Genomic DNA, 17,021 nt, shown 5'->3' with positions numbered 1-17,021 from the left:
AGAGAGCCCAGTACACAGTAAGTACTTGTAGACAGCAGCTAACAGCAACACTCCCAACTCTGCTTCAAATGCAGGTCTTCGTGAGGTGTGCTGAGGTGGGAGCCAGACATGGAGGCACTACACAGACTGAGGCAGAAGGATCACCAGTTCAAAGCCATCCCGGCCTCCACAGCAAGCAATTTCACCCAGGCCACTCTGACCACAAGTTATCAAGACGGTGAGGCGAGCTCAAAACATCCCAATACGTGACTGTGGTTTGGCAGGGGGCAGAGTAACCAAAGCCTCACAATTAATAAGCAGTATCTCACCAGGTGTTCTTTCTGGATAAGTCATTTAAAATCCTTTTCATGAAGTAAGATGATTAAAATCTGACACCAGAGAAATCGCTAAGAAAGCCCTAAGCAGGTCCCACTTCTCATTAATATAAATTAAATCCCTCAAGAGATGCACGACTCTCCACCTGACACTGTTGGTATTTATTGGATTTTCCCCTGACCTCCAAACACCAGCTATGAATAAATAAGCTACTGTTTTGATTCTGACTTTGCAACTACCTTTGAGAACAATCCACTTTGCCTTCCTTACTTCTCAGAATGGCCCTCTTATCAGGTCATTCTGCCTTTCATTCTTGGGTCACCTAAGGTTCTGCACTGTGAAAGAGGAGCAGGTGGGAAGGGAGTCATCTGGTACATTATTCGTCACTGAAGACTTTTGTTCCTCCATTAAATGAAACAGGAGATTTGTTTTTATTCCTTTAAAAGTCAAGGGTAGCCGGGTGGTGGTGGCGCACGCCTTTAATCCCAGCACTCCGGAGGCAGAGGCAGGTGGTTCTTTGTGAGTTCGAAGCCAGCCTGGTCTACCAAAGCGAGTTCCAGGAAAGGCGCAAAGCTACACAGAGAAACCTGTCTCGAAAAACAAAAAACAAACAAACAAAAAAAGTCAAGGCTAAAAGCTAAAATTCTTCATGTGGGTTGCAAACACTCAGAATTATTAAGGGGTACCCTGTGTACTAAAACATCACTGCTAGACCACCTTATGGGCACTGATGGGCCTCAATAAATTACACCCCAGGGGAAGAACCTTGAGTTTCTTAGAGTGGGGCTATATATAAAATAAAGAAATAGTTACAAGAATAAAAATAAAAATTTAAAAAAGAACCCCAAACTAGTCTAAATTAAGTTGTAAGAGTATAATGCTGGAGAGTTTCAGAGTTTCAGTGCTGTGTTTATAAAGGTTGCAGAAGTATCTGTCACATGGCTGGTAGGATGGTTCAGAAGGCAAAGACAACGGTTGCCAAATCTGATGATGTGAGGTCGATTCCAGGGACCCACGTGGTTGAAGAAAACCAAGCCCCACAAGCTGTCCTTCTGATGTCCACTGTCACACTGTGACACGTGGGTACCCTACACCTCGCACATACACAGAATAAACGTTAAAAAATATCTGTTAATGATTAGCCATAGCTCCTCATTGTGATCTGAAAAATTAATTATAAAAGCAAATGACATAACTTACTTAAAATGGTCTTTAAATCTAGCAGATTTTTATTTGGTTTTGCTTAAACAGCGATGAAAGTTGAAAAATGATTTAGAAACTCACAAAGTCGGGTTTGTACTTTGGGACCACAGACAATCTAACTGGGCCACGGAGGAGGGTAACCTTGGTCTTTTTGATTTAGGCACTCTGATAGAAAAATAGCATCGACTTTCACCTTAATATTTTGACATCTAGAGACTGGAAAAATGACAGGTGAGACTAAACAGCAAGTTCTGTTTATTCATGTCCCCAGGATATTACTGAACAAAAATGCTGAGTGAGCAGTTCCAAATCCTAGCTGGAGGAAAGGCACACACTGTCTGTGTTTAGGAATATCTCAGAGGTAGACACTTTAACAGCCTATGCACATTCCTATAGGCACTGCCCTACACTGGCTATCTAGTCTGTGCACATTCCTATAGGCACTGCTCTACACTGGCTGACTAGTCTATGCATATTCCCATAGGCACTGCCCTACACTGGCTCTCTAGTCTGTGCACATTCCCATAGGCGCTGCCCTACACTGGCTGTCTAGTCTATGCACATTCCCATTGGCACTGCCCTACACTGGCTGTCTAGTCTGTGCACATTCCTATAGGCAGGCACTGCCCTACACTGGCTGTCTAGCCTATGCACATTCCCATTGGCACTGCCCTACACTGGCTGTCTAGTCTGTGCACATTCCCATAGGCACTGCCCTACACTGGCTGTCTAGTCTATGCACATTCCCATTGGCACTGCCCTACACTGGCTGTCTAGTCTATGCACATTCCCATTGGCACTGCCCTACACTGGTTGTCTAGCCTATGCACATTGCTCTACACTGTCCATCTTCTATAGAGATAAAATATTGGTCCTTCAAGAACCTAAGGCAAGATGTTATTTCTAATCGGAAGTACATGGATCTTTATGAGAAGAATGCACACTCACTATTCTGAGAGTCTTGGCCAGGAAATTAGGATGTCTTGCTTCTGACATTACCACAGTTAGCATTCTCTGTTTATAATACTATGATGTTACAGCTATTGAATAAAACCTATTTTTATGGCAATGATATATGATACATAACATAAAGACACATGAGCTGCCACTGTATCACTCTATCTGAAAATTAGAAAAATAAAACCAAGCACTTGGACTTTTAAAAGAAATACAGTTCTGTCTAATCTGGAATGGTGGTTGCAAGCCTTTAAGCCAAGCCCTTGGGAGGCAGAGACAGGAGGATCCCTGAATCCAAGGCCAGCTTGATCTAGGGAGTAAGTTCCAGATAGCCAGGGTTACAGAGATAAATCCTGTCTCAAAAAAGAAAGATAGAAAAGAAAGAAGAAAGAAAGGAAGGGAGGGAGGGAGGGAAGGAAGGAAGCAAGGAAGCAAGGAAGGAATAGTTACGTCTAAAACAATAATGATTTCTACCCTTTCCAACGAACTGCAGGAATCCAATGACTAATTACAATCCTCCTTACCCCTAGAGAAGACAATGTGTAAAAATGTGACTTTTATCTTGTCTCTTATCTCTAAAGGGTTGAGTCTGAGAAGCACACATAGGCAGTGAGATACACTATCAGTCACATAGCAGATCCTTCCTAACACTGAGCCAAACTCCAAAACCCATAGCCTACTTTCCCTCTGCTAATGTTTGTATGTACATTTTTCTTCACAGTTTTTTATAGAATCTTTTCCTAACAAAACTTTAGCCATTGGGGAATAGGAGAGAGAACCTTAATTAACACACACAACTGATGAAAAGGGATTTCTACTACCTTAGGTCAGGACAGGGAAGGAGTTGGGACAGGAAGTGAGAGGCTGGAGAAGGGCACAGGAGGGGTCCTGGCAATCCTGAAGTCCACCAGAACTGCCAGAGCCCACACTACTGCCTCCCTCCCCAGTAACTGCTCCCCTCCCCCCAAGTGCACACCTACAGGATGATACAAAGGAAGAAGGTGAAGGAGAACAGACCACTAGCACTTGGTCATGGGGAGACAGTGTCTTCCAGGAGGGGTCAACAAGAGCTCTGGAAGCTGAGGTCCAGAAATCTCAGGAAATGTCACACTTGTTAGACTTAACACTAGTTTTTAGCTGTGTAAACTTTCTGGGAAGTTTTTAAGTAAAGAGGCCTGGTTTTTACTTGATTTAATGGCATTAAAAACTTACCTATTATGCTTTCCTTCAATAGTATTTCAGGAAACCCTAAAATATTCATGAAAATGGCCCTATTCATCTGTAAAAAGGCTCTATGCCAGATTAAATCTTTCAAACCTGCACCTTGGTGTGGCTGCTAATCAGCTTTTAATGACCATCCAGCAAAAGCTCAGACTACTCAAGTTCATGGTTGTTTACTGGGGAATGGCTTCACAGTGATTATGCAATGCATTAGTCACTGAAGAGTCGCTAGGAACAATGTTACCATCATCAGCTCCACAGGGTCCCTCACATCACAAGAACAGAGCTCAAACATCTGGTTAATCTCCACTGTCTATGAAGAAGAAATGAGGCCATGTGTCATTTCTTAAATGTCTTTGCTTTCCAATCTCCATTCCTTTGTAGTGAGTTTCAGGCATGTCCATCATGCACCCCAGGTCCGGGGACAGCTAGGGGTTCAGCCCACTACATTTGTAGACCACAGCATCATGTTGCAATGTCAGCAGGTTTACCATCTACTCCTCATCTACCGGAAGTTGTGATCCACTGTGAAGATTTCAATTGTAAAGTCTAATGAATCACACAGACCTCCCCCACTACTGAACTGCCTGCTTTTCTACACAGCCTTTTCATTGTCCACAACTGTCTGGCTTCTCCCTCTCTTGAACCCCCAGTCCCTTTGAACGTCTCTTCAGACAACACTCACTCTTTTTCCTTCTCTGCTCATCTTCCATTTCCATCCTTCAGTTGGACGGCAAATTCTTGAGGAGTCAGAATTGTGTCATCCCGCTATTTAGATGAAGAAATGGAGGCTTTAGAAAGTGGAGTGAATTATCTAGGGTCAAATGATGTGAGTGGCAATGTTGGGACTCACGCCAGATCTGACCCAGGCTCTTTCCTTCCCTTAGCCTCATCCCTTGCCCCTTCCTTAGACAGGAAGCTGGCAATTCCTAAGTAAAAAAGAATACAGGCCACTGACCATTGGAGGTGGGAAACATAAACGTTCTGTTATTCTCCTGATAGGTCATCATTCCTCAAACCATACTCTGGAGGACACGCTACATGTAACTGAGTTTGCAGGTTATTTTTATTTTTATATTTTTAAGATGTATTAGATTGGGGATGTAACTCAGTTGATAGAGTACTTGCCTAGCATGTACAAAGCTCTGGGTTCAATCCCAGGCACTTTGTAAGCCAGGCATGGTAGTAGACACCTGTACTCCTAGCACTTAGGAGGTGAAAGCAAGAGATCACAACTCCTGGTCATCCTTGTCTACACAGTGAGTTCAGGTCCAGCCTGGGATACATAAAGCCCTATCTCAAAAAAAAAAAAAAAAAAAAAAAAAAAAAAAAAATTTTTTTAATGGGAAAGGAAAGGCAACTTGAAAAAGTTAAATAGATACTGGCAGCTTATTCAGGACCCATAAGATCATTTAACACAGCACTATACAGCAACACATATTGTTCTCTGTGTGTGTATTTCATATTTTAAAAGACATAGGGAATGAACACATCTTGTTCCCTATCATGAAATACAACTATCCTTCATGAATTTCAGCTAATTCAGCAGAGAGGTATCATGTAACAAGGACCTTTAACAGTAGCATTTCACAGAATAACAGTAACAAACTCACCTCAAAGCCATTAAGAAAAAAACCATAACCTGTTTATTGCCAGCATTTCTTGCCCAGTCAACCCCTGCAATGCCTTCTGATATCTTGCTGTGGCAGTGAATAAATGTATCTCCCAGAACTCATGGAACTTGTCAAATGTTTGCCCTTTGTTGTATGTAAATTATAATTCAATAAAGTTGATCAAAATTCTAAAGCATGCATTTAAATAAAGTTCCAAACCAAATGCTCTGAGATATAATATTACTAGACTCAGAGCCAGCAACAGCCTCCTCTGTGCCAGCATAGGAGTGATTAAGTGCCACAGCCCACACAGCGTCTGACATTTAATGAGGAAGCTGCAGGAAAGTAGAGTGTGCTTCACACCATGATTAAGATAGGATCACTATATTTAGTTTCGATTTGAACACGTCCCCTCCTTTCCCCCCACCCCTGAACCCTGCTGAGGACATGGTATCAACCTGAAAGCTAAAAATCACAAAGTTTTGATGAATGAACTAAACTGGAACAAGACAGACTCTTCTAGGACAAGATGAGCTTCCCTCCCCCATTGTCCTTTTTAAACTAACTGTAGTTATTTAAAGTAAAATGACATAAGTAACCCCTGAGAGTGGCAATGAATGATGTCGCCTCTTCATTTACACACTTTTATCTACAGCAGCTGGAAGCATGCTCCTTCAGAGAGGAATGTTCAAATCCTACTGCTACAGTTATGCATGAGCATGTGTGATGTGACCATATTTGGAAACTGGGTATTTGGAGATGTAATTAAGTAACATCAGGCCATAGAAGATTGTGGTGGACTTAATTACAGCAGCCCTGGAAAACTAATACAATGCTTTCACATTTTTATACAGTGTAATTACACTACCTATTCAAAAAGCAATAAAATTAAACAAGTTCTGCTTTTTAAAAAAATTACAGTTTAACAACTACCTTGAACCTATGCGTAAATATACATATTTTTCCTTAAAGCTTTACCTATTCCTTCATCTGTTCATTCATTCAAACTCAACTAAGGCTCTTCTCAGTGCTGAATTCTGTAGTCTAGGCAAGATTCTGAAGAGTCCATGGCAGATACTTTCTGTCTTTCAGAGTGATGTCTACACTAAAATACTCCCGGGGAAACAGATGATAACAACCAATACTGAATGCTTAAGTCCTGGGGAATTAAGATCAACCTTTCAAGTGGCCCTTGGCCATGTCTACAAGGTAGATGACTTTTGTCCTTCCCTTTACTCAAAGATTAATGATGTTGGAATTCATGTCTACCACTTGACAGGTACGAGGACACAAATCAGACACAAGTCACAAGAGAGTATAGTCATTAAGTGTGCACCACAGTTTAAAATTCTATCACAAATACTGAAAATGAGACTTAAAAAAAAAGCAACAGAGAATACTTGAAAGATATGCAATTTCTGAAAATGAGAGAGCATGACAGACTCCATTTTACAAAAGAACTCCATTTTAAACAGGATTTGACCAGGGGCTGAACCTGGTTCCAGTAAAAACTACAGTTCCAAGAAAAAAAAATCACAAACTGCCAGGTCCCTGGTCAAGGCGACCCCACCATGGTGGGCTGGCCAATGGGGAACTTTGGTAAACAACATCTGTGGGCTCCAAGTGTCCTTGTGGCTTTCTGATAACCATTGTTGAAAATTCCTCCAGAGTGAATCCAAAGGTTACACACCCTCACCCAATCCTGTGATACCGAGGCTTGTACCTCCCTGCTTGTGGTTTTCCCCTTTAAAAACCTCAAACTCCAAGAGCTCAGGGCAATTCTCCTCTGCCCGCTGCATCGGAGTGCTGGATGACTGTCCAAGCTCCAGCTCGTAATCAATAAACCCCTGTGTGTTTGAATTGGATATCAGTTCTGTGGTGGTCTTGTTGGGGGGGGGGGGTCTCTTGATGCAGGCACTACACAATGACTGTGAGAATGAGAACAAGACATGAGTGAGTCACACTGGAGAGTCCCTCCAGCTTAAGAAGGGAAGGGCATCTTAAAGTTGGTTGCGAAAATACTGCCCAAAACGGCGCCATGCACACTTCCTCATACTGACCTCTCTCCTAACCTTCTGAGTTAAGGGGGTTGGGGGGGAAAGGCCATGGGGCTGGAGCTGGAGCTCAGTTGTAGAGTACTTGTCTAGCTGCACATAGCCTTGGACTCCACCCACAGATCTACATGAACAAAGGAGGGTGGCAAACACCTGTGATTCTAGCACTTAGGAAGTGGAGGCGGCAGGATCATAAATTCAAGGTCATTTTTAGCTACACCGCACATCTGGGGCTGCCAGGAACACAAGATCAGGAGCAAGAGAGGGAATGGGGGTGGGGGAGTAGAGAACTTCAGTGTCTAGAAATTAACAGCATAATTCAATCATTTCCCTATCTTAATGAGATGAAGGAACAAAGGGAGGGAGGGAGGAGGGGCAGAAGGAGGGCAGGGGGGTCCTAGGGTTACTGTTGCTGTGATGAAACCAACTCCCAGTGTGCCAATAGCAAGCAAGTCGAGGAAGGGTTTGTTTGGCTGACACTTTCACCTCATAGGCCATCACTGAAGGAAGTCAGGGCAGGAACTCAAAAAGGGTAGGAATCTGGAGGCAGGAGCTGATGCAGAGGCCATGGAGGGGTGTTGCTTACTGGCTTGCTTCTCATGGCTTGCAAAGCATGCATTTTTATAGAATCCAGGACTACCAGCCCAGAGGTGGCCCCACCCACAATGGGCTGGGCTCTCCCCCATGAATCACTAATTAAGAAAATGCTCTACAGGCTTGCCTACAGCCCAAGCTTGCCGAGACATTCTCTCAGGACTCTAGCTGTGTCAAGCAGACATAAAACCGGCCAGGACAGGGAGGAAGAGAGAGATCAGGGGAGTGAGGAGAGAGGGAATGGGGAAAAAATGATGAAGAACAAACAGTGCCATCTCTGGAACCAGGGCCTCTTATTAGAAGAAAATCATGCCAAAAGTAACTGATAGCATTTAAGGTGTATCTTCTTCACATTAAATATAAAACATTTGTTGTCTCATTCCCATAATTTGCAGCATAATAGCACAGTAATCTGCAATACCTAATTATGAATATGCATTGATGTTTTAAGACAGAAAGCATTACCTTACAGAGCCTATTTTTAAATGCTTCAGAAAGGTGGGAGAAATAAGTTTCTCTCTTTATTAAGAATTAGATGCAATCAAGTGTTTCAAAAGTTACCATGAAGTAAGACCAAGACTTACTGTCCTACTAGGAAATAACATTGCATTTTACTATACCGATCGCCCTTCTGTCAATATATTTGAGAGAAGGTTGGATATTAATAATTAAGAAAACAGAGAAAAGGAAGGCAGACAAGATCTGAGGCAGTGCAGCTGGGGGAAGGTAGGGCTAGAACAAGGAACAGAAAACATTTCTCCCTGCTCAAAATGCCCAAAGTCAATTTGAGTGAGTCAACAGTTGATATTGGCACACTGGGAGTTGGTTTCAGCTAAAAAAACCTCCTAAAAATGCTTTAGGAGAAGTTTTTATATCGCTCAAAGTGGTGTTTGATAGAAACTTTAAATAACATGAATCTAAGTACAGATTCTGTGCTTTGGGGGAAAAAAACCCATAAGACACTATTTCCCCAGCGATACAGAGTAGTTGGAAGACATATTTGGGAGTAGAACAGTTTGGACTATTGCTAATCTAATAGCAATGAAACCTCCCACTCCACTGCAGTACAACTTTATGATAAAGCTGCATCCGAGGATCAAAGAAATGGTGCTGCATTTACTTTCCAGAAACATGCACATGCAATCAGCACACGTTCTTCTCCAAAGCACATAACAGCCCCTTCCCAAGAAGCTCGCTCACAGAACCCTTCACCTTTAGTAATTTCCAAATAGCTCTCATTCCTATTTTTCTGGCTTTCCTGTATTCAGCCATAAATCTGAAAATTCACATTTACTATTTTGCTTCCGGATACAGACAACTAATACACATCATGGAACACAGGGAAGAAGAATGGCAATAAGCAAAGAATTAGTCAGAGCAAAACCAAGACCATCGCTCCTCTCCTGCTGCTGCAAGACGGCACAAACCTCCTCTCCTCACAGGGAATCGCCTAATTGTAGAAAAGAGCACGCTGCCCGCCTTTTACATCAAGGAAATATTTCAGGGCTGTTCCCTGAAAATGGGAGCCCTACATGGATGCTGGCAGAAGCCCCACCTCTGAGCATGGCATCGTCTCTTCCTGTTGTCCTCTCTCCTCCTCTCAAGCCTCAGAGCTCTACTTCCCAAACTGGGGTCACCACAACAGTATCATCAGCATCGTCTGAGAATTTATTAGAGACCCGAATAACCTTTGACCTTCAGAATCCAAAACTGTGGGATGAAGACTTGGGAGCCTAAGTCGTCACAGAAAGTCCATGGGATTCTGGTCTGAATAACCAGTGTCCTGGAGAAATATACTATCTGTCCATTCATTCTGCCTTCGAACCATATAACGTTCAAGTTAAATTGTTGCTAAGCATTTGCATGTGTATACATGTATTAGTCAGGGTTCTCTAGAGGAAAAGAACTGGTCCTCTAATCTGTAGTCTCTGGGGGTGTCTCCAGAAGAGCTCCTCTCTTCAGGGATGGAACTGTTCGGCTTTGGAGCACAAATAATCCAACAGGAAACAAAATGTGTAAAAATTATTTCCTCTGAAGGCTTGGAGATCTTAAATGGGGAGGTGAGGAGGGGGCAACACTCCCCTCTCAGAAGCAGACAATGGGGGGGGGAGTCACATGAGATGCTTCCTTAGCTACTCTGTGGCTATATATCATGTGGACATAACTTTGCCAACTCTTTATTTATTTATTTATTTTGGTTTTTTGAGACAGGGTTTCTCTGTGTAGCTTTGCGCCTTTCCTGGAACCCACTTGGTAGACCAGGCTGGCCTTGAACTCACAGAGATCTGCCTGGCTCTACCTCCCGAGTACTGGGATTAAAGGCATGCGCCACCACTACCGGCCTTTGCCAACTCTTTTAACAGGAAAATGTTAATTTTTTTTTGCCTTCTGCTTGTTCCATTCAAGGAATAAAAGCAAATATTTCCCCTCACAGAGAATGTCCTCACTGTCCTTGAGCAATGTATAACCAGTTCCTTGGCTAATGATTCTAGTTCTGAGTTTCCTGTTTGAGGCTGGATGATGGTTCTTGGGGAGGCCTTAACCACAGGGCTATTCCTCAGTGCAGCACAAATAAACTAAATGTGTTCTGTTAGCAGAGTACAAACCCTATTAAACTAAATGTGTAAAATTGTTCACCTTATGACTGAAAGATCACTAGGGCCTCTGTCTCCTGAGAAAAAAGGAGGGGGAAAAAAGGGAGGAAGGAAGGGAGGGAGGGAGGGGAGGGGAGGGGAGGAGAGGGAGGGCAAAAAAGAAAATCACTGCACATGTATGAATAAGACTCCCTCTAGGTCTCTGTGTTGTTGTTTACTTCTCTAATATACAAATCTGCAAGTCTGAAAGTCAATCTGAGAAGGGCAGGCTCTCCCAAAAATCATATGGGAAACCTTAAGCCCCAATGAGATGGTACATAGATAGGCCTTATACCCCAGCTTTGGGACTAAGGTGGTCCAGAGGGTGGGGACCTCCTGATGCCATTTCTGTCATTATTTTTAAAACACCAGAAAGTGCTTGCTCTCTCTCTCTCTCTCTCTCTCCCTCCCTCCCTCCCTCCCTCCCTCCCTCCCTCCCCCTCTCCCTCCCTCCCTCCCTCCCTCCCCCCCTCCCTCCCTCCCTCCCTCCCTCCCCCTCTCCCTCCCTCCCTCCCTCCCTCCCTCCCCCTCTCCCTCCCTCTCCCTCCCCCCCTCCCTCCCTCCCTCCTCTCCCTCCCTCCCTCCTCCTCTCCCTCCCTCCCTCCCCCTCTCCCTCTCCCTCCCTCCCTCCCCCTCTCCCTCCCTCCCTCCCAATACACAGACAGAAGATGGTCACTGGCACACCAGGAAGAGCCACTCTGGGAACCGGTCATCCAGTACTAGACCCTACAATTCCTAGCTTCTACAACTTTGGAAAATAAATACCACCATCAGTGCGGGGGGTTTTGTACAGCAGTCCAAGCAGACAAATAGAAATCTCAATCCTGGACTTTTCAACAACGCTCTCTCACTCGGCCCAAATACTTGCTAAAGGTAAGTCTTTGGTTTGTGCGTGTCAACACACGTATGAACGGGATTACCTGTGTGCAGTCCACTTGGACCAGTGGTGGCCTACAGAAGTCAACATCCAAAAGCAGAGGTCCTATTCACGAAGCAGACCTAACTGGAAAGCAACAGAAAACGGCTAGGTTGGATGAGATGAGGTATGTTCAGGATGACATGGCCAGAGACAGGAAGCTGTTGGACGGGAAATGCACACTGACAAAAGACCGCTCAGCTGAAATAAATGTCACCCAGCCCGGAAGTGAGAAAAAACGCTGAAGATGGCAAATGTTAGATTTCTTTCTGACCTAGTGAGAATGGAGAAGGTTCTCTGTTGGAAATTAAGCTATCCAAACTGTTTTTAATTGTAAACAGTTTTACAGACCTGTGTGAGGACATATTTATATCACTGACCCACAGGCTAGTGATAACTTTCGGGAGATTATCTATATCTAGGTCTCTGCCACAAACTCCAGAAAAACTTTCAGACTGACAAAGAAGAAGCAGGTTCCTGCAGGGCTAGAAGTTCCAGAAAGTGGCAGTGGTGCCTTTCTCTGTGGCCAGTTAGGCAAAACCATCCTGTTCCTCTGTGGTTCTCGGGCTATGATTAGTTGCCTAAGTGCAGAAGTCATTCTGGAACCGTACAAAAATAGCAGTGGCTTTTTGTCACAGCCAGGCCCAGGCTGCTGCACTCCAAAACAGTACGAAGTCTCTCCTCATTCCCTTCAGTGTCATTAGGGAAAATGGGACCGCACCCTCCCAACACGGTGCTCCAGCCACCATCGCTGGGCCCACAGAGAGCCTCTGCAGTAAGTGGACTTCTGATAACTTGATGCAGGGTTGCCAAGTTTTCAGAGGCTCTGTTGTTTGCTAGAAAATCAATTTATCTAAATAAAAGATTCAGTGGTGCCCGCTTAGAGGAATAATACAGCGTCTGCAGTAATGCGCAGAGCACTTTCGGAGAACAGCTTCGGGCGGGTGAGAGGCACAGAGAGATTGAATTCTCCTCACATTTTATTTGCCAATGTTCCGCAGTAAATCATCTAAGTGCATGAACAAAAGGCATGATGCACACACAGAACACTGAAGTAATCAGGCTCTCACGAAGTACCAATACAACCTTCCTGTTCTCAATCAACCCGCGGCCAGCACAGTTTGCCCTCATCCCGAGTGTGGCAGGGAAAATGCACACATCAACCTACTCACAACCGGAATGGCTCCACACCCTTCCCTCAGGAGCCCCTCAAACTCTGGACTTCCTTGTACAAGTCATCGGAACGTGAAGCACCACAGGTGACAATGTCAACTTGAAATGCTCGACAACTGGCATCAAAATCACTTCATGGCATTTGGGTACAATATAGGTACTTCCAAAAACTTCAAAGTGGGGGGATGCTCAAGCCAGTGCTGAGAACCAGACCTCGGACCCACAGAACCCAGCTAATATGGTTGACAGGTGTAGCAGGCTGCCTATAATCCCAGCACTTGGAAGCGTGAGACAGAGCGGGCTGGCTAGCCAAGAGAGCTGTATCCACCAAGTTTTGATCCGAGGGAGAGACTGCCTCTGAGGTGGAACAGCAGAGGAAGATTCCTGGTGCAAATGTCATCTACAAGCACAGGAATACAGCAACATACATGTCAACATGCATGCACACATAGACACACCATACATATACAATCAACACACCTGAATAAGAGTAAACATCACCAATCACACACGTCCCCATAAAACTTACATTTCCACACTTCCCCCAACAAGGGAACAATACACCTTAATAAAACTTCAGGACTAGGTCTCATGCCAAATGGGAGGTGTACAAAGCCTATTCTTCCTGGTTCAAAGTGAAAGTGCAGTATGGAGAAAGGGACAGTTAATGTGAAGAACCCGTGTTTTAAAATAAATAAGAGTCAGGAAAGAAGAAAGTAGGAAAAGAAATGTGGAAACCTCACTCTGCCATTATGCACACACAGCATGGCCCTTACAAACACACAGACCCTGGATTGACGCTTAGTCCTGGATCCGAATCCCAGTCACTAACCACACGGCCCAGACAAGTCTCACTTTGTAGGGAGCAGAGGAGCCTTCAAGTCCATACCAAGTGCTAGGCTTCTCATTAAACGCTTAGCCCAGTGCCTGGCGTGGAGCTGGATTAGTTGGCCCACATATGTATTTCATTCTGTCAGTCCTGTTCCTCTCAAGAACCCCATCTAATACAAATAGTAAAACTCTGTAACATTACTCCCAACAAATAATTTTATAATATTGGTAGAAGGGGCATGAAATTATAAAATGGAAATGGGAGAACTAAATCAATTAAGTCCACCCTATATCAATAATTCTGTCTCTAAAAAGAAGGCCTGACTCTAATAAAGAGGATAATGTAGGAATTCTAGTTTGAATATTTATAACGGTCATCATTCTGGATACATAATACTACATCATAAATCCAAAGTGATAACACAGCGGATGGTGAGGAGCCGGAGATGAAAAGGACCATAGCGAGCTGCTGGCTGAGAAAGTGGCTGTTGATGGTGGGTGGGGGACACTGGGGGATGGAAGGGCTGCTGGGACTACGAAGACAAGTTCCTTGAGTGATCTGGATCCTTCACACACCCTGATTTCAAACCAAGAACTGACTCTTTTCAGTTTGTGTTAGACCCATGTACAGTTCTAGCCACTGGAGCTGGTGACTCAGAATGAGAACTCCCGTGAAACCTGGCATCGTCCGGTTTTAGATAAAGACCCAGGCTGACGTTGCTGTGGGGCTCCTAAATGACAGAGTTCCTAAGTGCAACATCATCCCGCATTTCAACAGAGATTCAAGATTTTAACGACACTTTCTACCATCAATTTCATATTACTGTACGTGGCCTAGACTCTGCCAAAGCCAGAAGATGGGTCAATGGAATGCAAATATCACTTCTAAATTATGAAGACGGTATGTTGGATCCCGGCTCCACTGTCCCTTTGATAGATGGGGACAGAAGGCTTTAAAGGAAATGCCCAGGTGATTTTGCCTGGACGACTGCTTGTATTGAATGCACACTGGAGCTTTATCAAACACATGTATACCAATGCATCCATGCCCAGGCTACTAGAGTACTAATAGCCTCAAGAGCAGCCTTTTAGAGATGGGGGTCCATTAGATGGAGACGACCCTTAACACAGTCAGTGGGTTTTCCAAAAGGCTGAAAGAAAGTGTCACAATACAGTATTAGAGGTGTTACCTACAGACTCATTCAAGGGGCAGTAAGTGAGTCATTCCTGTAGTACATGGCTTCTACAAATGCAGTCATTGCAACTGAGGGATTTTTTTCCTTCTCTTTTTTTATTTATTTTTTAATTTTTTTTCTTTATTATTGTGTGTTTTAAATTTTATACATCAGCCATGGGTTCCCCTGTCCTCCCCCCAGCCCCTCCCCTCCATTCCCATGTCCTCCAGGGCCAAGACTCCCCTGGTGATTCATTAAACCTGGTGGATTCAGTACAGGCAGGTCCTGTCACCTCCTTCCAGACTGAGCAAAGTGTCCCTGTGTAAGTCCAAGGTGTCAAACAGCCAGCTCATGGACTAAGGACAGATCCTGGTCCCACAGACTGGGTGCCTCCCAAACAATTCAAGCTATTCAATTGTCTCACTTATCCAGAGGGCCTGATCCAGCTGGGGGCTCCACAGCCTTTGGTTCATAATTCATGTGCTTCCATTTGTTTGGCTATTTGTCCAATTCACGCTCTTGCAGACCCTCCTCTTTCTTGACAGTTGGGCATCTGGAGCTCCACCTGGGGCCTGGCTGAGGATCTCTGCATCTACTTCCATCAGTTACTGGATGAGAGTTCCAAGACGACTGTTAGGGTGTTTGGCCATCTGATCACCAGACTAGGTCCGATTAGGCTTTCTCTTGACCATTGCCAGCAGTCTACAGAGGATGTATCATTGTGGATTTCTGGGGACCTCTCGAGCACTCTGCCTATTCCTGTTCTCATGTGGTCTTCATTTATCATGGTCTGTTATTCCTCATTCTCCCTTTCTGTTCTTGATCCAGCTGGGATCTCCTGCTCCCCTAAGCTTTCTTTCCCTCAAATCTTGCCCTTCATTACTCCCACTGTCGTCCAGGTTGTTCATATAGATCTCATCCATTTCTCTGTCATTGGGTGATCCTTGGGTCTTTCCTAGGGTCCCGTTTTCTAGGTAGCCTCCCTGGAGTTGTGTAGCAGTCTAGTCATCTTTGTTTTACATCTAGTATCCTCCTATAAGTGAGAACATACCATGTTTGTCCTTCTGAGTCTGAGTTACCTCACTCAGGATAATGTTTTCTAGATCCATCCATTTGCCTGCAAACCTCATGATGTCATTGTTTTCTCTGCTGAGTAGTACTCCATTGTGTATATGTACCATATTTTCTTTATCCATTCTTCAGTTGAAGGGCATCTAGGTTGTTTCCAGGTTCTGGCTATTACAAACAAAGCTGATGGGAACATAGCTGAGCAAATGCCCTTGTGGTATGATTGATCATTCCTTGGGTATATGCCCAAGAGTACTATAGCTGGGTCTTGCGGGGAGATGGATTCCCAATTTTCTAAGGAAGTGCCATATTGATTTCCAAAGTGGCTATACAAGCTTGCATTCCTTCCAGCAGTGGAGGAGAGTTCCCCTTGCTCCACATCCTCTCCAGCATAAGCTGCCTTCTGTGCTTTTGATCTTAGCCATTCTGACAGGTGTAAGGTGGTATCTCAGAGTCGTTTTGATTTGCATTTCCCGGATAATTAGGGATGTTGAGCAATTCCTTAAATGTCTTTCAGCCATTTGAACTTCCTCTGTGGAGAATTCTCTGTTTAGTTCTATAGCCCATTTCTTAACTGGACTGTTGGGCATTTTGATGTCTAATTTCTTGAGTTCTTTATATATTCTGGATATCAGCCCTCTGTCAGATGTGGGGTTGGTGAAGACCTTTTCCCATTCTGTAGGCTGTCGCTTTGTCTTGTTGACTGTGTCCTTTGCTCTACAAAAGCTTCTCAGTTTCAACAGGTCCCATTGATTGATTGTTTTAAGATAGCCACAGTACATGCGTCTCCCTTAAGAGTTTGTATCCAATGATGTAAATGGACACATACATATTTGAAGCAGAGAAAAAGGAAAATGCCCTGCTTATAAGCGGCTTCATGGTTACATTCCGTATTCCCTGGCAACTAAACTACAAGAGGTTTTAGACTATCTCACCAATAGTGCTTCTTTGCAAATGAAGTCTCCAGCGATCACAGCCACATTAGAGGAGAAACACAGGACACTTCACTTACAGCCAGTAACATCTATTGAAGAACAAACAGGGCCAAATCTTTGCAAGTCCTAAAAGAATTGGGACCTACTGATGGATAAGTACTGGCTGCTGCTGATGTCATCACACCAGACTGTACTATTTGTGGAGCTCCACAGATGTTCCCAGTAAGACCTTAGTCAGAGATAGAGAATCTGAGCTTGCTTTACCCAGCAGGGCTGCATAATGGGATGATTTGGCCACGGGTCTGATTACCCTATTTTGAAGGGTCTACAGTT

General features: G+C 44.1%; 1 protein-coding gene and 1 pseudogene across 1 annotated transcript in view; one reads left to right on the top strand and one right to left on the bottom strand.

Annotated features, from left to right (window-relative positions):
- The window catches only part of Ppm1l (protein phosphatase, Mg2+/Mn2+ dependent 1L), a 269,683-nt gene that overhangs the window by 138,498 nt on the left and 114,164 nt on the right, over window positions 1–17,021 (bottom strand). The gene's annotated exons all lie outside the window — the stretch shown is intronic.
- Window positions 11,650–17,021, top strand: part of LOC118585495 — a 118,604-nt pseudogene continuing 113,232 nt past the window's right edge.

This window comes from Onychomys torridus, chromosome 6, assembly GCF_903995425.1.
Source record: "Onychomys torridus chromosome 6, mOncTor1.1, whole genome shotgun sequence".
NCBI classification, from domain to species: Eukaryota; Metazoa; Chordata; class Mammalia; order Rodentia; family Cricetidae; genus Onychomys; species Onychomys torridus.
This window is presented reverse-complemented; position numbering and strand designations above follow the sequence as displayed.